This window comes from Pinus tabuliformis, chromosome 2_1 (assembly GCF_031772625.1).
Source record: "Pinus tabuliformis cultivar Carrire ecotype Pingquan chromosome 2_1, CPIR1, whole genome shotgun sequence".
Classification (NCBI taxonomy): Eukaryota; Viridiplantae; Streptophyta; class Pinopsida; order Pinales; family Pinaceae; genus Pinus; species Pinus tabuliformis.
In genome coordinates, this window is record NC_142299.1 from 335,534,314 (window position 1) to 335,558,430 (window position 24,117).

Here is a 24,117-nt window from a genome sequence, read left to right on the forward strand (position 1 = left end):
TTTCATTGCTTTAGAACAAGCTAAGCTGACAAAGGTCGTCCATCAAGAGGACCTATTTGACGACTTGTTCATGGGTGCCGATTCATTAAGTCAAGTCAGACAACTTGCTGCAATGAGATATGAAGATGTAGAATTAGTTGAATTTAATAAACTTAGAAAGCAAAGGTTGCAAACTTTGCCTCTAGATTTATTATCCATGACTCCAACTTCATCCTCAAGCGAGCCTGATCAGCCGGAAGTGAATTTTCCTCCCGTTATCATTAGAACATAGGAGGAAATGCAAAACAAGCTGCAGGAAGATCGCCAGCAAGAGGCACGAATTGAAGAAGAGCAAAGAAGGCAAAGGGAGCAAGAAGAGCAGAGTGTTGGTCGCTCTAATTGCTTTCACAATTCGAGCTCCACATAAATTGTCAACCCGAGAAGGTCTTTTTATTCCAAAGGTAATAGTGCACTGGATATGCTCAATTTCAAAAGCAGTTCAATGTTGTAGTAAGAGAAAGTCACACACAACTGTTAAATTCAGCAATTTACCAATTAGCAGTCTACTTAATCAAAGCTGAAGTCAATTATCTTATAGCAGACACAATTTCTCTGTTACAGCAAAGGGAAATAAATGTATAAGAAAAGAAATCGTTCAACTATGGCAGGAACAGGACCCTATTCCTTAGTGGGAACTTCAGCACCTGCTGCCTGGCACTAATCACACTGCAAAAGAAGTAACCTTAAGAGGTCAAGACCCTATTCCCAGGAACAGGAATCTTCAGCACTTGACCTCTCGTTCCCAATCACACTGCAAGTAAAAGAAGGCAATCAATGGGAGCAAGACCCTATCCCTCTGTACCGGGATCTTCAGCACATGCTCTCATCATCCACTCGTGCAATCAATACATGTAGTGCTAAGAAACAGAGTATCACAAACCATGTAACTAGTGTTTCAGCAACAGAATTAAACACTATGCAAATACATAAGAAATAAACAACTACAAGAATGAAAAAGGGGTGGATCTTGTGAGGAAGGCGGGCCCTTTCCTTCTCACAAGATTCCCCAAGAGAAAGAATTAAACGAGAATACTCAAAACAGATCTTTATTCATCCGTCAAGAACTGGTACATACAAAAAGGAGACTAGCTCCTGTTTCACACAATGCTGTTCTCAAAATTACAGTTCGATCCCCTCTAATGATGATGTCTCCTCTTTTTAAAGAGGAGACATCATTTACAATTTTACACAAGAGCGGATATTGCGAGTCTGTTCAAAACAAGACTATTCTGTTTTTCTTAAAACAAAGAGATACTGTTACAGCGAGACAACAGTCATGCTATCTTTAAAATAATTCTGGTAACCGTATCTCCAGTCTGCAGCTATTATCCACAAAAAGTTCTTCAAAATCGCAAATTACGCCCAACGGAATTTACGTGCTTTGTCGGCTGTTTCAGCAGCTGAGTTATCTATTTCAGCATCGAGACCAGCTGTTTCAGCAACGGGACCAGCTGTTTCAGCAACGGGACCAGCTGTTTCAGCAACGTAGTCGGCTGTTTCAGCAACTCAGGCAGCTGTTTCAGCTACAGCCGTTTGTTCTCATCAAGGCATAACTTTATCTGCGATCTTTAACTTATGTTAGCAACAATGCACTTCAATAATTGATAAAATATAAGAGTATTATGGAATTAAATGTAAGACAGATTAACCATATAATAAAGAAGAGGTTTCCATATACCTTGGGATAAAGTGGATGAAAAAGACATTGAGGTTCATGGTTCAAAAAGTAAAATGATGTCAAAATATATAACAAAATAGTACATATTGGAGTCCTAACATCCCCCCCAGCTAAAAATGTTGCATGTCCTCAGGCAACCCCTTCGTCTGAATCAGAGTCTGAGTACTGGGACTGGCAATGCAAATTGCTCAAGCAGTAGCTGGAGAAGGTTTTGTCTGTAGGAGCTCGGAATCCGCTGTTAGCCTGCAACTGTTGCCATGCCGAGGCTTCCTCTTCGTCAGTCAACAGGTAATGGCTTTGATATTTTTCTGAAGGCAGCCATAAGAGTGGAAAATGGAAATGATACCCAATCCAGTTGACTCCACAATGCTGAATGCAGTCAATATACTTAGGAATTCTATACAATGCAGCGTGAAAATTGAGAGGGTTAAAAGGGTGATAATCTTGTCTTTCCTTTCCTGATTGCTGCCAAAAGAAATCATTGGCCTTCAGTGCAGCAGGACTCTTCATTCGAATATGCTCTTGACAATTAAAAAGGATTGAAGCCTGTAATTGCTCGATGTGCTCATTCATACCTGGCTTCTGCAAGAATTCATAGTACTGTGCTATAAACATGGCTGGGCTTACCGGCTCTGGTCTAATCCAGAGGAGTTTATTCTCCTCATTATGACTGCTTGCATTGAAGGCAGTCTGCCAAGTGAGCTGATTAGACACAAATGAAGCAAATGCCCTAATTTGGATATCACCTGCAATGGGAATGAGATTAATTCTTCTTTCTTCAGGAATGGCTTCATTATGAAGGTAGAGTTCACACAGCAGATGCTGGTCACTCTCAGGGGCCTCCTTAAATGTCTCAACAAACTTTTCTGAAGTCAGTACTTCATGTGGTCTACCATGTGCTAGTGATTTAATTTGAAAATAAGCTAGTCGTTCAGCAAGAAAAAGAGCGTAGTTTACAGAAGGTTTACGTGTAACCATCAGCTTCCGTACCAATGAAAACATCAAGGCTATCCGTTCCCTAGATTGTCTGGCTTCCTTCTTATATTCCCTATGCTCTTGCAGTAATTTCTCCCAATTCTCCCAGTTAGTGTATGCATAGTTTTGCCATTGCAACTTATGCTGTTGTAATACCATATCCTGTTTCTCAGCATGTTCCTTCTTCCATCTGTTGAATTGTTCCAATGGGTCCCATAGCCGAGTCTGTGTCTGTTTAACAGAAGTAGTAGGTTTGAACACTATTTCCTCTGTCTGTATGACTGCCTCAGAGGTAATACATTGGGGCATTTCTTCTTCTGTCGGGATACTTGCACCAGTAGTGTGCTGAGGCAGTATCTCTTCGGCCGAAATAGCTGTTTCAGTAGTAGCGTGCTCTGGTGGTGTTTCCTCTACCGGCATCTCTGCATCAGTAATCATGTGCTCTAGCACTGTTTCCTCTGCCGGAATATCTGAACCAATAGTGGTGTGTTCTGGCAGTGTTTCTTCTACAGGGATAGCTACATCAGTCCCCAGAGGATGAGATATCTCTGGCTCGATTTCTTCTTCTTCTTGCATCATAGGGGGTCCTACTGGTTCTTGTGGAGCAGTAGGGCATTCTTCTTGTGTTCCCTCTGTCACAATTGTCTCAGGGAGTGGAATTTCCACTACCTTATAGCCCGCATTCTGATAAATGGTGCCACACTCCTTGCACATATACTCTATACATGTCTCCCTGTTCTGCATTGAGGCAACTTGTGCTAATGTATGGAGATTGAGTTCTTTTTCAAAAGCCTCTCGAGCCCTGACTAACTCAGCTTTGTAGGCTTCTATTTCAGACTTCAGGAACTCATTTTCCTGCAGTAGAGATGTCATCGTATGTGGGCTTTGTATGCTGCTTGTTTCTGCTGGAATATTCTGCTGCTGCACAGTGGTAGCTGGTTGTTGCACCACAATGGGTGCCTCTTGTGTTTCATCCATCGTGCCAGGAATGGATTCTTGTTCTCCAGTAACTAGATCAGATACCATAGTAAGTGGTCCTTGTGGTCCATCAGGAATACGTTCTTGTTCCTCAGTAAGCAGTTCTGAGACCACAGTAAATAGCCCTCGTGCTCTATCAGGGATAAATCCTTGTTCCTCAGCAACTAGTTCTGATACCCTGGTGAGTGGTGCTTGTATTTCCTCTATCGGGCCGGACATGAATTCTTGTGCCTCAGTGACTAGTTCTGGTACCACGGTGGATGGTTCTTGTGTTTCATCCACCGGGTTAGGAATGGATTCCTGTGTTTCGGTCTCCAGTTCTGGTACCACAGTGGGTGGTTCTTGTGTTTCATCCACTGGGTTAAGAATGGATTCCTGTACTTCAATTTCCAATTCTGGCATTTCAATCTCCAGTCCTGGTATTTCCATTTCCAGTTCTGGTATTCCCATCTCCAGTTCTGGTATTTCCATTTCCAGTTCTGGTGTTTCAGTCTCTGGGCTTTTTCCACTATCATCTTGCTTGTTGTGTTCCTGTGTCTCAGTGACTAGTTCTTGTGGAACAGTTTCTGAGCACTTTTTACTATCATCCTGCTCTGTAAATTCTTGTGCTTCAGTGACTGGTTCTTGTGGAACAGTCACTGGGCATTCCTCACTGATAACCTGCTCTGTAGATTCTTGTGCCTCAGTGACTGGTTCTTGTGGAACAATCACTGGGCATTCTTTACTGATAACCTGTTCTGTAAATTCTTGTGCCTCAGTGACTGGTTCTTGTGGAACAGTCACTGGGCATTCTTCACTAACAACCTGTTCTGGAAATTCTTGTGCCTCAGTGACTGGTTCTTGTGGAACAGTCACTGGGCCTTTCCCACTATCAACCTGCTTGGTGTGTCGTTCTGCCTCAGTGACTGGTTCTTGTGTTTCAGTCACTGGGCAAGTGACTGGTTCTTGTGGAGCAGTCACTCCTTGATCCATAACCAATGACATATTACCCAGGGGAACTGGTTTTTGTATGACAGTGTCTTCAGACAAGTCCGGCTGGGGAGTCCGGGACGGGGATAAGGGTTTCAATACAATAGTGGCAGGGTTAGGGAAAATGGAAGTGGATTCTGCCTCAACAGTCTTTGTTCTCTTTCTTCTTGGTAGGAAGGCAGCAAAATCGCTGCCTTTCCTTTTCTTTGAACGGGAGGGCTTTTTCTTCGGTACAGGGTTTTCCGGAGGGGTAGGAATTTTGGATGTAGACCTTGTCCGTGGTCTAGAGCTTGTGACTGCTGGGGTTTTCCTCTTTTTCTTAACGGGTGAAGAAGGGGGTGTTGGAGAATCGTCACTCGGAACAGGAATAGTAGAAGGTGTTAGCTCTGCTAACTGAGGCGAGCTCGGGGTTGGGTTGACGGGAGAATTCAGGGTTTCCTCCTGTTGTTCTTTATGAGGATTTTCGGGCGGTTGGGCCGTTTTCTCTTGCTGAGGAGTTTCGGGTGGGGTTTGCAGAGGGATTTCAGGTGGTTGGGGAATTTCTGGTGGGGCTTGCAGAGGGACTTCAGGTGGGGCCTGCGGAGGAATTTCAGGTAGGGCCTGCAAGGGGGGATTTTGCTGAGCAAAACCCCTCTGTATTAACAGCTGACATAAGCGATGATGGGTAAGGGATGTCATTGGAGATTTGGCTTTCTTACAATAATACGACATATTTTTAATACAACCAAGCAGATAATAAGGGATATTAACCAATCTTCCATTTCTCAAATGATTCAGCAGAACAAAGTCGTGATTGTACACTACCTGATAACGCCCTTCGCATGTGAGGTAGTGTTTAACGAATTCTGCCACTGATGGCCATGGTTGAGGAAGTGAATGCAGACTGACCCCGCGGCCTCTCTGTTCCACTTGCTCGTCCGGGCGCAAAAAGTCTTGCTGCGCGTTAAGAACGACCGTCTTCCTGCTAAACGAGCGAATGCCCTCAGCTGGCAACCCTGATACCTGGACTATGTCATCCTCTGTCACTGAAATGCGAACCCCTCGGACCACTGAGAAATTGCCTTCAAAGTTCTGTGTGAATTCTAATACTTCTTCTTCGTTAAAATCTCCCAACCTTTCAAAATATGCTGTCCACCCTGCTTGTTGGAAGATCTAATATGCTTCAGGAAAGAGCTGTAGAAGGCTTATGGAGCCGGGCTCATTTCTAATGGCCGCCTTTCCCATGGCTAAAGCTCTGAGTTTTTCCGCAGAAGCACAATTCAGTACTCTCAGACCCTGATCAGACTTAGTTGTTGCAACAATGGCTGCGTAGTCTAAATGACGACAAAAATGGGTATGATAACGGGCGGCAGGTTGGTGCATGCGAAATAATCATTCCATTTTTGGAATTCCCCCCCCTACGTATGGTATAATAATGATTGGACGTGGGGAGATATGCAATCATTATGAAATGAAATCCTCTCTTTTAATATGTTTTAACCGAATTACATTAAAACCATATACCTTATACTTTACCTTTAATTAATAATTCGAAGTGTCGGTTGCAATAGCCTTGAATGATCATAGAAGGGTCTGTGTAATTGACTCTGGTGTATTGCAGATAATTTTCACCAGAAGGATCTGAAGTGTGATCGTGAAGGACCAGAAAGCTTATGTGTCGTCAACGAGAGATGCTGCTTTGATAATAGCAAGTTGCTGAGACTGATGTTTGAGCAACTGACAATTGAACACTACATTGCTGAAGCAGGTGTTTCATCAATCGGGGGAGTTGATAATGTATTGCGGAGACAGGTGTTTCAGCAATGGGTAGAATCAATGATATGTTGCTGAAACAGGTGTTTGGGCAACGGAAAAAGTTGGTGTTACGTTGCTGAAACAGGTGTTTCAGCAACGGGAAAAATTGGTATTATGTTGCTGAGACAGGTGTTTGAGCAACGGGGAAAATTGGTGTTACGTTGCTGAAACAGGTGTTTCAGCAACGGGAAAAATTGGTGTTATGTTGCTGAAACAGGTGTTTCAGCAACTGGAAAAATCAGAAAATTGTGATAACTGACTTAGGTCTGTGAATGATAAGGGTTTATTTGAGCAGTAAGGGATGGGTAACACAGGCTGAAGGAAGATATTTCGGGAGTGGTGGAAATGATAGAAATAATGGAGGGATATTGCTTTAGGGAAAAGGGGAAAATGATGGGAGGAAGCTTCTTGTTTTAAAGCTTCAGATCTTCTCATGATGAATCTGTCCTCCTTATTGCCTTTCCAGAATCTGCAAAATCCAATTGTAACATGCCAATCCTTGACAGGGATTATTAGTGCTAAATCTAATCTACTACTAAAAATATAGTGCAGAAAATTAAGTGCTGTGAGGAGCAGAAGACTCCCCTAGAAAAAGATAGTGAATATCAGTCATGCAAGCAGTCTTGAAATCTTCTTTAGAAACAGGGCGCTCATATAAACGGAGCTTATGGCCATTGACTAGTAGAGGTGTTTTAGCATCATCGATTGTTACAAGTCTTACCGTTCCGTTTGGAAAGACATCATCTACTTCATATGGTCCAAGCCAACGTGTACGTAGCTTTCCCTGAAAATTTTCAAACCGAGAATCATACAGCAAGGCCCAATTACCTTTTTGGAACTGCTTGTGTTTGATAATTTTGTCATGCCATTTCATCCTTTGTTGCTGAATCATGTTTGTTTGGTGAATGGCATCCAATCTCTTTTCGTTTAACTCCAACAGTTGCTGTAATCTAGCTTTCTGCACATCATTCAAATCAAGATTAACAGCTAAGGCAGTCTTCAAAGTTTTAATTTCAAATTCCACAGGGAAAATAGCATTTTTACCATAAACCAATTCATAGGGAGAAAAACCTGTAGTGTTTCTCCAAGTAGTCTTGTAAGCCCATAATGCCTCAGGGAGCCTTTGGGACCAATCTTTTCGGTTGTCCTTCACTGTTTTAGTTAGAATGGCTTCTAAGACTTTGTTTGTGCTTTCCACCTGCCCATTGGCCTGGGGGTGGTATGGTGTGGTCATTCTATGTTGAATATGATATTTGTGAAGAGTAGATTTAAAACCATGCGAATTGAATGGAGGTCCTCCATCAGTAACTAGCTCTCTGGGGATTCCAAATCTAGTGAAAATATCTTCAAACAAGAAGGACAAAACGGCCTCTTCATTGGCTCTAATGAGTGCTTTGGCTTCCACCCACTTAGTCATATAGTCTGTGCAGACTAATATATAGGTTCTTTGATTGGATGGAGGGTTAATGGGTCCTATGAAGTCCAAGGCCCATCTTTCAAATGGTTCAGAAACTACCTGGGGGTTTAGTGGCATTTGGTCTCTATGATTGGGTTGGCCCATTCTCTGGCAGCTATCACAAGCCCTTACATATTTCTTTGCATCCTTAAATAATGAGGGCCAATAGTAACCCATCCTCAGAATTTTATGTGATGTCCTTTTATCAGCAAAATGGCCTCCACAAGGGCCATCATGGCAAGCTTTCAATATGTCATACACTTCATCTTCCCTAATGCATCTTCGGATCTCTTGATCAAGCCCAGTATAGAAGAGACATCCGCTTATCCATCTGTACCTGGCACTTTGTTGAACAATTCTCCTCCTTTCTCTATATGACAGGTGTGTTGGTAGTTTCCCTGCAACCAAGTAATTAGCAATATCTGCATACCATGGAGAATGAGCAGAAACTGCAAACAAATATTCGTCAGGAAAACTATCATCTACTGGAATATCATTGTCAGTTTTTAACCGTGAAAGAAAATCAGCCACCACATTTTCTTTACCAGGCCGATCTATGATTGTAATATCAAATTCCTGCAATAGTAATAGCCATCTGGTAACTCTAGCATTTGTGACAGATTTGTTCATTAAGTATTTAATAGCTGAATGATCAGTGTGTACAAATGTAGGATAACCAGTAATATAGTGTCTGAATTTGTTAATTGCATAGATTACTGCAAGGAACTCTTTCTCGGTAACTGTATAGTTAAGCTCAGCAGAGGTCATATTCTTACTGATAAAGTATATAGCATAAGGAAGATGATTTTCCTCTTGTCCCAAGACCGCTCCAATAGCACTGTCTGAAGCATCAGAGGATATGTGAAATGGAAGATTCCAGTCAGGCCCTCTCAAAATAGGGGCAGTAGACAGTTGATGCTTCAGTTCTTCAAAAGCTTTTTGACAAGAGTTAGTCCACTTGAATTCAGCATTTTTCATAAGCAATACAAACAATGGAGAAGCTATTTTAGAGAAATTTTCAATAAATCTCCTATAATAACCAGCATGTCCTAGAAAACTTCTCACATCAGTTTGAGTCTTAGGAACAGAAAGATTCTGAATGACTAATATTTTAGATGGATCTACCTGAATACCAAGAGATGAAATAAAATGTCCAAGCACTATCCCCTCGCTCATCATCATATGGCATTTTTCGGTACTTAAGGAGAGGTGGGCTTGAATACATCTTATAAGTACTTTCTCAAGGTTTTGCAATGCCTCTTCAAAAGACACACCGTAGGGGGTAAAATCATCCATAAATATTTCCATACAGTCATTCAGCATATCAGAGAAAATTCCTATAACAGCTCTTTGGAAGGTTGCTGGTGCATTGCATAATCCAAATGGGAGAACTCTATAGGCGAAAGTTCCCCAAGGACTGGTGAAAGTGGTCTTGTCTTGATCCTGGGGTGCAATTTTTATCTGATTATAACCACTGAATCCATCTAGAAAAGAGAAGAATTTCTTCCCTGCAAGACTGTCTAACACCTAATCAATGAAAGGTAAGGGAAAGTGATCTTTTTGGGTAGCTTTGTTTAAAGCTCTATAGTCAACACATACCCTCCATTTCCCGTTTTTCTTAGGAACAATTACTAACGGGGAAACCCATTCACTGTCCGATATGGGGTATATAAATCCTGCGTTAAGCAGTTTTTGAAGCTCTTCTTTAACAATTTCTCTTAAATTAGGATTCATCCGTCTTTGGGGTTGACAAACAGGTCGGCTTCCTTCTTTAATGTAAATTCTATGAGTACATAATTCAGAAGAAATACCTTTCATGTCCGTGTAATCCCAGGCGAATGCCTCCTTATATTTGTGTAGTAACTTCATTAACTGCTGTGTTTCAGTGTCTGTTAAATCAGGATTTATGTTTAATGTCTTACCGGGTTCTATTTCAACAGTTATGCTCTTAGATGGAATCGTGTTTAAAGTTTGGGGTGAAACTTCAGGTTCAATTTTTTCTTGTACATCAGTTTCAAAAATTGCAGTTAATTGATTATGTGTTTCAGCAATAACAGAAGAAGGTTCACAAATAAAATTATTGATTATTTCGTCCTCTGTATTGTCTTTAAGAGTTAAAGCTTGTCCTATAGTTAAAATTGGCTGAACATCATTATCATCATAATCCATCCATATAGAATCTTCATTATTAACTACTGGCGTAGCGTGGGGATAAAGAGTTAACTGCTTTGTTTCATAACCATTAGAAATTGTCATTGAACCAGATCTGCAACTTATAAATGCATCAGCTGTGGCCAACCATGGCCTTCCTAGAATTAAGGGGTGTCCCCCCAGCTTTGTTTTAGTTTGCAATACAACAAAATCAGCTGGATATTTCCAGGATTCAACTGAAATGAGCAGGTCTTCAACAACCCCTTCTGGCTTAATTGTGGAACGGTCAGCTAACTCTAAAATGGTGGGTGTATATCTGATTGTGTTATTCAGCTGTAACAATTGTGAAGTTTCCAGAGTCATTATATTAATTGCTGCACCTAAATCTACCAAAACTCGGGGGATTACTGCTTTACCAATCTGAACTGTAACAGTAGGATGGCCAGGATCACCATATTTTACAGGAGGGGTTTTTCCGGACATTAATGCAGACAAGTCTCCCATCACATGTACTGTAAGGGGATCCTTGGTTTTCCTACCAGGTTTCTTCACACAAATATCCCTTAATGTTTTGGCATAAATTGGTACATCTTTTAATGCTTGTAAAAGTGGAATCTTAATATACAAATTTTGCAATTCCCCCATAAAATTAAAAGCAGGTGTTTCAGCTGTTTTGGTTAAAACCAAACGCTCGGGGAATGGAGGTTCTGTTAATTCAGCGTTTTTGTTAGAAGGTGGTTGAGCTTCTTTTTGCTTTTCAGTTTCATTTTTATCTGAATCAGTTATATCATCAATAATAGGCTCTACTACTCTTCCTGATCTCAAGTGAATATCATTACATTGCATAGTAGGGGATATAGACTGATTCTGAATTTCAATAACTTGCACAGCTTTATTGTTGGGGTTAGGATTTGGTTGCGCAGGTAGTTGGCGTCTCATTTGATTGTTTGGTGGCGTATTTGATGGCAGAGCAAGTGATTGTTGGAATTGAGGCATTTGGTTTGGGTATGGGAGTGATTGACTATTCCAACCTGGGTTCCAAGGATTGAAAGGAGGTGGTTGCTGTGGAGGCCAAGGAGTCCACATTGAAGGATCAACAAAGGGAGGGTTTTGCATTTGCATGGGTGGGAAACTCATTTGATTGAAAAGTGGATATTGCATTTGGTTGAAGGGGGGGTAGCCTGTTTGGCCAAAAGCAGAATAATTGTTCCAACGATTAAATGGCATACCAGAATTCGTACCTTGCCCTTTAGGTTGCCACTGTCTTCTTTGAGTTAGTAGGTAGACTGCTTCAGCTTCTTCCTCTGTTGGCTGCATTGCTGCTTTTATCCCCGGTAGAGATGGACATTGTTCTGTCTCATGATCTTTCTCACAAAGGGTGCAAACTGGTACTTTATCTCTTGGGCACTCCCTTAGTGGATGTTTATCTCTACATTTCGGGCAGTAGACAGCCAGAGTTGCTTCTGCCTCAGCCTGCTTCTTCTTAACCTGCAAAGTGTCAATCTGCGAAGCAAAAGAACTTAGCATTTCGGTTTTAAATTCTTCAAGCAAATTACCTATCTCTGCTCTTGTTGCTCCTCCATTGGCTGATTTCTGTACCCTTGAATAGGTGGAATCTCTTGTTCTATTCTTTGCAGCCCCCCTAGAACACCTTTTAGCAAGTTCACAAATCTCATCATATGATTCTTTAGATATATCACCCTTAGCAAGCATATTTAACATATTTAAACAATCATCCCTTAAACCTCTAAGTAATATTGTCTTACGAATTTCCTTACTTATATCCGGATGATCAGATCTCTGTATGTTGTACTGCAACCTTTCGATGTAGTCCTCTAGGCTTTCATCTGATTTTTGTGCCATATTGAACAGTTCATCCTTCTTCTCTCTGGTCCGGCAATAGTCTTGATATTTAAGCAGAAACTTTTGTTTCATTTGCTCCCATGTTGTGATTACCTGACTTCCAAGTCCCATGAACCATCTCAAGGCATTCCCTTTTAGGGTGGCTGGAAACAGTTTCAACTTTTGAGCATTAGTAACATAATCATAGCTTCTGCATAAAATATCAAATTCAAAAAGGAACTCGTCAGGATCCTCAGTAGATAAACCATGAAAGTTGGGAAGGGCAGATAATGGGATATTCTTCATTGTTCCTGTAGGAAGATCACTGATGGGAAATCCCAAGGTAGAAAGGGAGTTTTCGTCCCGTCCTCCTCCAAAGAGGAACGCATCATTGTTATCTTCCATTGTCGGCCCTCCTACTGCGCTTTCTCGATCGTCCGAATCCTCTATCGGTTCTTCAATGTTTCCTACTGGTCGTCCAGCGCTTTCTACTATCTCCTCGACGTGTTCTACTGATCTGCTACTTTCCTCTGACTCTTCAGCGCTGACTGCTGGTTCTTCTGTATTTTCAGGACCCACAACTTCTTCTGTATTTTCAGGACCCACAACTTCTTCTGTTCTGTAATCTGACTGAGGGGAACGCTGAAACTTTGACTTCCGAGAACTCAATCTTTGTGATGATTCAGCTTTTGATACAATTTCGTCAATAAACGTTTTTCGTCCTCCCCAGCCCTTGCCACCTGCGCGGTTATTTTTCTTCTGGTTTCCTCGTCCTCTCATACAATCTGCACATTAGGAAAAAAATAGATAATTGCTTTCTTGAAATCTATAATTACCTTCCCCGGCAACGGCGCCAAAATGTTGGTCGCTCTAATTGCTTTCACAATTCGAGCTCCACATAAATTGTCAACCCGAGAAGGTCTTTTTATTCCAAAGGTAATAGCGCACTGGATATGCTCAATTTCAAAAGCAGTTCAATGTTGTAGTAAGAGAAAGTCACACACAACTGTTAAATTCAGCAATTTACCAATTAGCAGTCTACTTAATCAAAGCTGAAGTCAATTATCTTATAGCAGACACAATTTCTCTGTTACAGCAAAGGGAAATAAATGTATAAGAAAAGAAATCGTTCAACTATGGCAGGAACAGGACCCTATTCCTTAGTGGGAACTTCAGCACCTGCTGCCTGGCACTAATCACACTGCAAAAGAAGTAACCTTAAGAGGTCAAGACCCTATTCCCAAGAACAGGAATCTTCAGCACTTGACCTCTCGTTCCCAATCACACTGCAAGTAAAAGAAGGCAATCAATGGGAGCAAGACCCTATCCCTCTGTACCGGGATCTTCAGCACATGCTCTCATCATCCACTCGTGCAATCAATACATGTAGTGCTAAGAAACAGAGTATCACAAACCATGTAACTAGTGTTTCAGCAACAGAATTAAACACTATGCAAATACATAAGAAATAAACAACTACAGGAATGAAAAAGGGGTGGATCTTGTGAGGAAGGCGGGCCCTTTCCTTCTCACAAGATTCCCCAAGAGAAGGAATTAAACGAGAATACTCAAAACAGATCTTTATTCATCCGTCAAGAACTGGTACATACAAAAAGGAGACTAGCTCCTGTTTCACACAATGCTGTTCTCAAAATTACAGTTCGATCCCCTCTAATGATGATGTCTCCTCTTTTTAAAGAGGAGACATCATTTACAATTTTACACAAGAGCGGATATCTCGATTCTGTTCAAAACAAGACTATTCTGTTTTTCTTAAAACAAAGAGATACTGTTACAACAAGACAACAGTCATGCTATCTTTGAAATAATTCTGGTAACGGTATCTCCAGCCTGCAGCTATTATCCACAAAAAGTTCTTCAAAATCGCGAATTACGCCCAACGGAATTTGCGTGCTTTGTCGGCTGTTTCAGCAGCTGAGTTATCTGTTTCAGCATCGGGACCAGCTGTTTCAGCAACGGGACCAGCTGTTTCAGCAACGGGACCAGCTGTTTCAGCAACGTAGTCGGCTGTTTCAGCAACTCAGGCAGCTGTTTCAGCTACAGCCGTTTGTTCTCATTAAGGCATATACTTTATCTGCGATCTTTAACTTATGTTAGCAACAATGCACTTCAATAATTGATAAAATATAAGAGTATTATGGAATTAAATGTAAGACAGATTAACCATATAATAAAGAAGAGGTTTCCATATACCTTGGGATAAAGTGGATGAAAAAGACATTGAGGTTCATGGTTCAAAAAGTAAAATGATGTCAAAATATATAACAAAATGGTACATATTGGAGTCCTAACACAGAGTAGGCAAAGGGAGCAAGAAGAGCAGAGAAGGCAAAGAGAGCAGGAAGAACAGAGAAAAAGGGAGCAAGAAGAAAAAGAAAAGAAAGAACTAGAAGATAGACAGAAAAAGGAATTGGAAGAACAGCAACGGAGAATACAAGAGGAGCAACAGCGGGAGGCGTTCGAAGAACAACAGAGGATTGAGAAAGAAAAAGAACAGAGTAAACAAATCCCTGTTGATACTGAATTGATTAAGGAATGGAATCAATTTGATTCCATTATAAATGGTAAAGAAGCTCCCAAGGAATCAGATGTCTTAAAGACTCCAGATACTACCATCTCTCCGGTTCTTGAAGGAACCAGCGGCCCACCCACAGTACAGAACATTGAGGAAGTTACTCAGAATCCATCTGACCTAGTTGATCTTCAGGTAGAGGAAATTCCTCCTCTAGACATTTTCTACAGCCCTAAGCATAGAGCCGTTGTAAGACGCTCAAGGAAGAGGCGAAGGCTTGATCAACTTTCTGCTTCAGATGAGCAAATAGTTACGGGCAATGTTGTCTGGAAGGGAGAATTAAGTCCCTCTGAAGATTTAACAAAACTGTCGCACTTTGCAGGAGCTTATTCAGCGGCAACCATTGACAAAGCATCCGAAGTGAGTCTTCTTTTGAAGACTAAAGAGAATGAAGTTTATGCATTGCAAGCAGAGGTGATAGAGGCAAAGAATAAGGCAACACAGGCAGAAGAACAATTGCTGGCTTTACAACAAGACTATCATTTGTTAACCCAGCAAATTGAGAAGTTGAGGATAGACCAAAATGATAAAAGAGCACAAGAATTGTCAGAAGCATTATCCCAGTTGGAGGCATCGAATGAGCTGTTGATGAAATCTAAAGAAGATCAAATAGTTCAGCTCTCAGCACAGCTTGAAGGTATCAAAGGTGTCAAGAGTATTGATGATTTCAGAACCGAGGCAACTCTGATAAACGGTGCTCTGATATCTCAGACCAGACTTTTGTGTCAACAACTAGTTGAAGCTGAAACACTCTGTGACATATCTACAGCGATATGTGAACAGATCGGGAAAGCCAGAACTAATTTGGATCAAGCCGAAGATGACATAATAGAATATATTGAATGGCAAGATACTCCAGAAGGGCAAGCTGCTAATTTCGCCCGAATCAGTGTAAATTACAAGAACATACTTTTTATGGAATGGGAAACACAGGTAATGAAGGCAGAGAGGGCAGCATCCAGGTGCAAAACGATTTCCAAAAACATGATCAATTTAGTCAATGATACATTGTATTTGGCTAATATGATTTCACAATGTACACCTGGAAACATAACAACCGCAAATATGCTGGAGCATAGAAATTATCTTGAGCTTGAAACACAAAGGCGGTTAATTGCTGGAGTAAATACCTTGACGGCCGATGCATACTGGCTTTTCTTGATTAAACCTCATTCTCAAAGGTCGGCCCTCAACTGCCTAACAGATGCTCTCCGGTACCTGATTGCCGATTTCCAAGATGCCACATATGATGCACAGCTGACTTCTCGCCTCAATACTCCACCAGAAGTAGAGCCAATGCTGGCGATATGTCAGCGAAAGAGTAAAGGCAAAGAGACAGCTGACTAAAGCATCGCCGCCGACTGCCGAATCACCCAGAATGAAAAATGATATTTGCTGATGCCGATTTCTTAGTTTTTCAGTTTTTAGATATTTAATAGTTAGATTAGCATAGTATTTATAGACCCTTTCATTGTTTTGGAAAGGGTCGTAAAAATTTTGTAAAAGACTAAAAGGCTGAAGTTTGCACTATTGTGCTTCAGTCTATATTCTTTTTTGAAACTCGACCACTGGTCCTTAATTTTACTTGGAATGCTGTTTAAGTAAATTGTGCACTATTGTCGTTTGCTTGGAATGCTTTCTGGTTGGAAGGAAGGACCGCAACATAGCGATTAATATATTGGATCGATCAAACAGCTTGCATGGTACTATTATCTGTATCTGTTCTCTTTTCAGTTATATGAATTGCTGTGTTATTACTTTGCTATTGTTGAATACATGTATGTAATATAACAACAAGTCTGCATTTCATATCACTATTGAATATTTTGTGATTTGTTATCTTTAACTCATGTATGTATCAATGATATAAATGACTGAGTACAGTAATTCGCTATTATAGCTCTGCGTAACTACTTACGCAGAGCAATCTCAAATGATTGAACATATATGCTTACTGTTAGTGTCATCTATATGCCTGTCATTAAGCATAGAATATTAAACGCTGTACTGTCTGAATTGATAAGTCCCGGGATTAGCTTATAGTCTATATATTTCTTTCACAGTTTAGTTATTTGTTTATTACCATTTCATATCTTAAATCATCCATTCATCCCGTTTACTTATCATCTTTGGGAAACTGGTCCCGTTATCCCCAGTCGGAGCCACTATTCCAAACGGAAAAGGAGCTGCACTAAGTTCCGGACCGGGTGGTTTCCCCGATGTTGTTGCAACGAATTTCGAGGCTTCAACAGATACCTAAAAATCCATTTTACTGCTTGCCAATGTTGTTTGCCTAGATTGGCAAGGAACCTACTCACTACTCCCACTAAATATGTAATGTCTGGTCGTGTGCATACCATGGCATACATCAAACTGCCAACTGCTGAAGCATAAGGAATCTTGCTCATCTCTTCTTTCTCCTTATCATCACTAGGACATAATTCAGTACTCAGCTTGAAGTGGGCTACAAGGGGTGTACTAATTGGCTTGGAATCCTTCATATTAAACCTGTCAAGCACCTTCTTGATACATTTTTCTTGTGACAGCCACAACCTTTTGTTTTTCCTTTCACACATAATCTGCATGCCCAATATCTGTTGTGCTGGTCCCAAATACTTCATTGCAAATTTGCTACCTAGATCTTTCTTCAACCTATTGATCTTATTCTTATCATGCCCAACAATCAACATGTCATCCATGTATAACAATAATATGATATAATTTCCTTGTCATACCTCTTGATATAGACACAATCGCGAGCTTCCAACCTCTAAAAACTATGTTCCAACATGAATGAATCAAATTTCTTGTACCATTGTCAAGGTGCCTATTTCAACCCATAGAGACTCTTCTTCAACCTACAAACAAGGCCTTCTTTTCCTTTTTCTATGAAGCCTTTTGGCTGCTCCATATAAATTTCTTCCTCCAATTCACCATGAAGGAATGCAATTTTTACATCTAATTGTTCACATTCTAGGTCTAAAGCAGCAACTAGACCAAGAATAACTCTAATGGATGACATTTTAACAACAGGTGAGAAAATTTTAGTGAAGTCAATACCTTCATTTTGGGCAAAACCTTTCACCACCAGCCTTGCTTTATACCTCTCCTTCTTTTCATCACCTTCATGCTTAATCCTATACACCCATTTGCTTTGTAGAGCCTTTCTACCTTTTGGGAGGTTTACCAACTCCCAAGTTTTATTTTCCTGCAAAGAGTTCATTTCTTCTTCCATTGCTTTCTTCCATTCTTTACTGTGATTGACTTTACAAGCTTCTTGAAAACAATTAGGTTCACCTTCATGAGTCAACAAAATATAGTTTGAAGGAGGATACCTCTGTGAAGGCTTATGAGGCCTAGAAGATCTGTGAACCAACTGTGGTGGTGCATTATCAGGTTGAATCTCCTGTAAAGGTTCCAACAAGATTCCTTCTTCTTGTTGTTCATCATTTTCCACTTGTTGTTCTTCATGCTCCTAAATTTGCTGTTCATTTTCTTGTATTGGTGGTATGTTTTCTTGCTGCTTTTCAAACCTGTCAATAACCTTCTTGACCTCCAACTCACCTACAGTCCTCTTGAACATTTCTGACTCATTAAATATAACATCCCTGCTTCTAATAATTTTATGTTTCACTGCATCCCATAGATGATAACCAAAATCTTCATCCGCATATCCCAAAAAAATGTATTTCATAGATTTATCATGTACCTTAGTTCTATTTTCTTTGGGAATATGTACGAATGCTTCACATCCAAAGATTTTCAAGTGAGAATAATTCAAACTCTTACCAGTCCAAACTTCTTCAGGGATACCACCATCCAAGGTTGTAATTTGAGATCTATTTATGAGGTAGCAAGCGGTCCTGACAGCTTCAGCCCAAAAATTATTCTCCAAACTGGAATTGGACAACATACTTCGCAGCTTTTCCATAATGGTGCGATTCATCCTTTCTACGACACCATTCTGTTGAGGAGTACTAGGCACAGTCTTCTCATGCTTTATGCCAAACATGTTACAATATTCCTTAAATGCATTTGAGAAATATTCTCCACCATCATCTGTTCTTAAACACTACATCAATTTGTTAGTCTCTCTTTCAACAGCAACATGGAATTTTTGAAATATTCCAAACATTTCACTTTTATTTTTCATAGGATATGCCCAAACCTTCCTGGATGCATCATCTATAAATGTTACAAAATATGATTCTCCTCCTAATGATTTGATGTTAACAGGCCCAAACACATCTGAGTGTACCAATTCTAACACATTTTTCTTTCTGTCATGGCCACCTCTAAGGAATGAAACCCTTCTTTGTCTACCATATATACAATGCTCACAAAGATCAAGATTGTAGGATTTCAAATTTGGCAATAATTTTTTACCAACAAGGATTTTTAAACTCTTCTCGATCATGTGACCCAAACGCTTATGCCACAAATCTGTTGAATTTCCTTCTTTTGTGACAGCAGCCAAATCTGATTTTTCTATCAGTGTCTTCAATATGTATAATGTTCCTATCTTGGGTCCTTTGGCCATGACCAATGCACCTTTGCTAATTTTCCAGCCTCCTTTTCCAAAGCTTGTTGAATAGCCTTCATCATCCAGTCATCCCATAGAGATTAAACTCATGCACATTTCTGGTACATGCCTAACCTGTTTCAACAATATATCTTGTCCATCTTTCATCTTAATCTGGACATCTCCCACTCCAACAATACTGCAAAAATGATTATTCCCCAAATGCACTCTACCATAATCACCAGGATTATATGAAACAAAACTATCTTTGCATGGGGTTACATGGTGAGATGCCCCAGAGTCAAGGATCCAATCAAAGCTATTGCTAGATGTATATACACATGCATCCTCTACTAAAACAGTAAACAACACATCACCATCTGTGGCTACAGCAGTAGTCTCACCTTGATTTGTGCTGGATGACTTGTGATTTGTACTGGATGGTCTTTGATCCTTTTGTCTTTTTTCCAGAATCAAAATTCTTTCTTCATGTGCTCGGGTTTTCCACAATGAAAGCAGATGATTCTGCCTCTCTTTGATTTTGATCGGCCTCTCAATCTTGATCGCCCTTGCCGGCCTCGATCTATTCTCCTACCACGATCAACTAGAGCTAGAGCCTCTCCTTCTTGGTTTTCCACAATTGACTTGCATCGCAGCTCCTCATTCATTAAATTGTTGCTGACATCATCAAACTTCAAGGTCCCTATAGTTGTTGAAGTGCTCATAGCTACAATTAAATTTTCCCAACTGTCTGGCATAGAACACATCAGCAATATGGCTCTAATTTCATCATCTAAAATGATTTTAATAGAGACAAGTTGATTAGTAATAATATTAAATGCATTCAAGTGCTCAGCAACTGAAGCACCCTCCTTCATTTTGAGATTATAAAGCTTCTTCATCAAGAACACTTTGTTTGATGCAGTGTTCTTCTCATATAGATCATGGAGCTTCTTCCATAATCCTTCAGCCGTATTTTTTCCGAACACATTGAAATAAACATTCTTTGCTAAATATTGGGAAATTGTTGCAATTGCCTTTCTATCTAGCTTATTCCACTCTTCATTTGTCATCGATGAGGGTTTCTTTGTTGTGCACTCAATCGGAAAATACTGATCCTTTAAAATCAGTATATCCTCCATTTGTGATCTCCATAGGGCAAAATTAGCCCCGCTCAACTTCTCCATATTTGTAACCGTTGTCTCCATTTTCAATCAAATTAATGCCCCAAAACACAAAAACTCCACTTAAAAATAAAACTTTAATTATTACTCTTTAAAATTTAGTAATGATGACCTTCTTCCTTTTAGAATACCCTTTTCAAATTATTTCTCCTTTTTAAAATATACTTTTCAAAATTCCAACATATAATTATATATGTTTCATAATAAATATAAAAGCATATATAATGTTTTAACCTTTTCACATTTCACACATACATATGTTAGTTTGAGAAAAAACTTAATGTATACGTGCAAGCTTGATGTGAAAAAAAACTTACGAACACCACGTTTCAACTCCAATCTCCACGGATCTCCACTTTTCAAACTCCAGCAACATGTACGGATCTCCACATTTCAAACTCCAACAACACGTTTCAACATAGGTCCACGACCTTGTTTTTCTTGCAGCAATTGTCTTTTAGTTCCAGCATTCCTCAGCTATTTCCTGGACAGATCCTTCAACAGCTCTAGAGGTAACAGCCAACATTTTAATGAACGTTTCCAGAGCAAGGCGATGGCACTAAGCAGCTTACACAGTGGATATTCGACCTAGCTCTGATACCAGTTGTTAGATCAGAGCATACATAACTCACAGCGGATTCATACTCAGAGACTTAGACGACAATAGCAGAGAATAATTTTAGAGACAGACAAATGGAGAAAAAACAAAATTACTCAGTCAGAAACAGCGGAATAGATAAAACAATCACTGGAGAATAGAAATCAATTTGCATTACATAACAGGCTTGGACCTTAGCCTGCTTGCTTTCCTTAGCCAGAGAAATTACAAATTTATAGAGGCGAAAGAAGGATCTAGATTCCTGTATGTGATTCAGATGGAGATCTAGAAAGATCTAGAAACTAGTGGCGGTGTGGAGATCTAGAAAGATCTAGAAGATAATGGCAGTGTGGAAGAATCTAGAATCCTACATGTGATTCTAGAAACTATTGGCGGTGTAGAAGGATCTACAATCCTGCATGAATTTGGCTTCACACTTAACATTCAAAACATTTAAGTTTAACCATAGCAAGCTATGTACAGTTTCTTAATTCTCCAACCCAATGAACAGGTTTTAACCGAAGCACATGGAATTATGATGCTTCCTTAAGGGGATAGCATCGAACGAGTGGAGACGAGCTCACAAATGTTGTCATGTTACCAATGGAGGAGTCAGCAGTTATTGGGAAACTTCTTGATGGAGCTTTGCATTAGTCTATAAAAAAAATTTCGTGGTCATGATGTCATGAATTTTCAACTTGTTCAAATTGAAGGACATCTGTTAGATCGTATTTTGTTGGTGCACTCGCCAAATCTCTTATGGCTTTCTTGGTGTCATTATCCCTACACTTGTCTACCTTCCTGGATTACAAGTAAGAATTTAAGGGTTTTGAAAGTGGAGGGGGGTGTATTGGAAACATTATGGCAAGACATATCGCAGGTAAATCTAAGCTTAAATCTAAGCTGTGTGAGTTCAAGTGTGTTCATTGGCTATTGATCATACAGCATAAAAGGGTCTCCAATTATGTCCGACGGTTTTCCTATCTTTATTACACTCGAAATGCAATGCTTGATCTTGCAGGCACCTTTGCAGTTGCAGGAATTAGAGATTATAAATGCGAGCTGCCTCTCTAGCATTCCAAAGTCCATAGGGCAACTGAAGCACCTGGAAAGGATCGTCATTCATTCCTCCTCCCTTTTGACTAAAATGCCAAAAGAAATGGGTCATCTGAACCCGATGAGGACCTTGGTGTTATGTGAGCTTTCATTGAAATCATTACCAAACTCTTTTGGAAAATTAACGAACCTCCACTACATGGATTTGTCTTGGTGCAAGAAATTGGAGAGGCTGCTAGATTCCTTCGGTAGCTTGACGAACATCCACAGCTTGGACCTGAATTCCTGCTATGAATTTGAGAGGCTACCAGATTCCTTCGGCAGCTTGACATATATCCACAGCTTGGACCCGAATCCCTGCTATGAATTGGAGAGGCTGCCAGATTCCTTCGGTAGCTTGACAAACCTCCACAGCTTGCACCTGGGGTGGTGCGAGAAATTAGAGAGGCTGCCAGATTCCTTCTACAACTTGTCAAAACTCCACAGCTTGGACCTGATGGGGTGCGAGAAATTGGAGAGGCTGCTAGATTCCTTCGGTAGCTTGTTGAAACTCCACAGCTTGGACCTGCGTCAGTGCTCTCAATTGGAGAGGCTGCCAGATTCCTTCGGTAGCTTGATGAACCTCCACAGCTTGCACCTAGGGTGGTTCGAGAAATTGGAGAGGCTGCCAGATTCCTTCGACAGCTTGTCGAAACTCCACATCTTGGACCTGACGGGGTGTGATAAATTGGAGAGGCTGCCAGATTCCTTCTACAGCTTGTCGAAACTCCATAGCTTGGACCTGTGTTGCTACTCTCAATTGGAGAGGCTGCCAGATCCCTTCAGTAGCTTGACAAACCTCCACAGCTTGGACCTGGGTGAGTGCGAGAAATTGGAGAGGCTGCCAGATTCCTTCAACAGCTTGACGAACCTCCATAGCATCAAACTATTTGGGTGTGAGAAATTGGAGAGGTTGCCAGATTCCTTCGGCAGGTTGTCGAACCTCCACAGCTTGAACCTGAATTCTTGCTGTCAATTGGAGAGGCTACCGGATTCTTTTGGGAGTTTAAGTAGCCTTAAATATTTTGATGCTGAGTCTTGTTCTAATATAAGAATCTCAAGCAAAACATTTAGAGATATAAGAACACTCAAGCATATAGATCTTTCTGGCTGTAAAAAAGTTGAAGTACGGTCATGGAAACTGGGGCATCAAAGGTCCCTGAAAGTAGTGAAGTTGAGGGCCACAAATTTGAATAAAGAATTGGCAAAGTTGAAGTATGGCCATGGCAACTAGGGCATCAAAGGTCCCTGAAAGTAGTGAAGTTGAGGGGCACAAATTTGAAGAAAGAATTGGCAAGTGTGATTGAACTCCCTAGTGATTTAGAAGTTCTTTCGATTGGAAACCCTTTGCTGGACAAGGTGATGCCTTTGCTGGGTCAGTTAGAGAAGTTGAAGGAATTGCGTCTTGATTATGGCAGGGAGTTGACGTGTTTGCCTGCTTTGCGACTGTACAGTCAGTTGAATTTGTTGGAATTTGTTGGTTGCCCCATAATCCACACATCAGAGGTATTCTCTGATGAAGTTGAATACCCGAAGCTTTCAGAGTTAATCTTAAAGGAGTGTATTAATCTGGTGGAGATTGGAACTTGCTCGGGTGTCATAATTTGAGAAGTATAGAAGGCCTTTGTGGTCTTCCAAGGCTTCAACAGGTATCCATTGAAAGCTGTGTCAAACTTCAGGTGCCGGCCGAGCGTAGCAGAGATGCTGAAGCAAAACGGTGTGATAGTAAATAGATATTAAAGTTTTCAATTCGTAATTTAAAACAAGACATACTAAACTATAACCATGCATGGTTGTAATATAATTTTTTTTAAGCGGGAAAGAAATAGAGTAAAATATTATGCAGTGAATATGCTTTCCATTTATTTTTAAAATTTTATATTTAAAAAATATTTTAGTAAATTTTCTCATGATAATATTTTCTTTTTTTGCTAATGCAAGAGTCAGACCTTCTATTTCATTAATTAGCAGTTTAAAATACATAGAATACAACCATCCTTGGTGAAATGAGAACCAAGGAGAAAACCTACAAAACCTGTGAAAAGGGCGAGAGGAACTAGCCCCAAGCTCAACGTCTCAACCTCAAAATTATCAAAAGAGAAACAATGAGGCATCCAACAGACCAAAAGAAAAACCAAGTACCAAAGTACCAAACAAAAAAGAAAACAGCTCCACTTAACACACTCCTGGAGTAACTGAGGAGGTAAAGGAAAGGTGCTTTCCTCAAAGAACAAAAAGCGGCC

The 24,117-nt window shown here is 40.3% G+C and overlaps 1 pseudogene; it reads right to left on the minus strand.

Moving 5' to 3' along the window:
• LOC149200201 (uncharacterized) overlaps window positions 1-3,268 on the minus strand; it is a 33,324-nt pseudogene extending 30,056 nt beyond the window's left edge.
• Window positions 3,269-24,117: the final 20,849 nt, after the last annotated feature.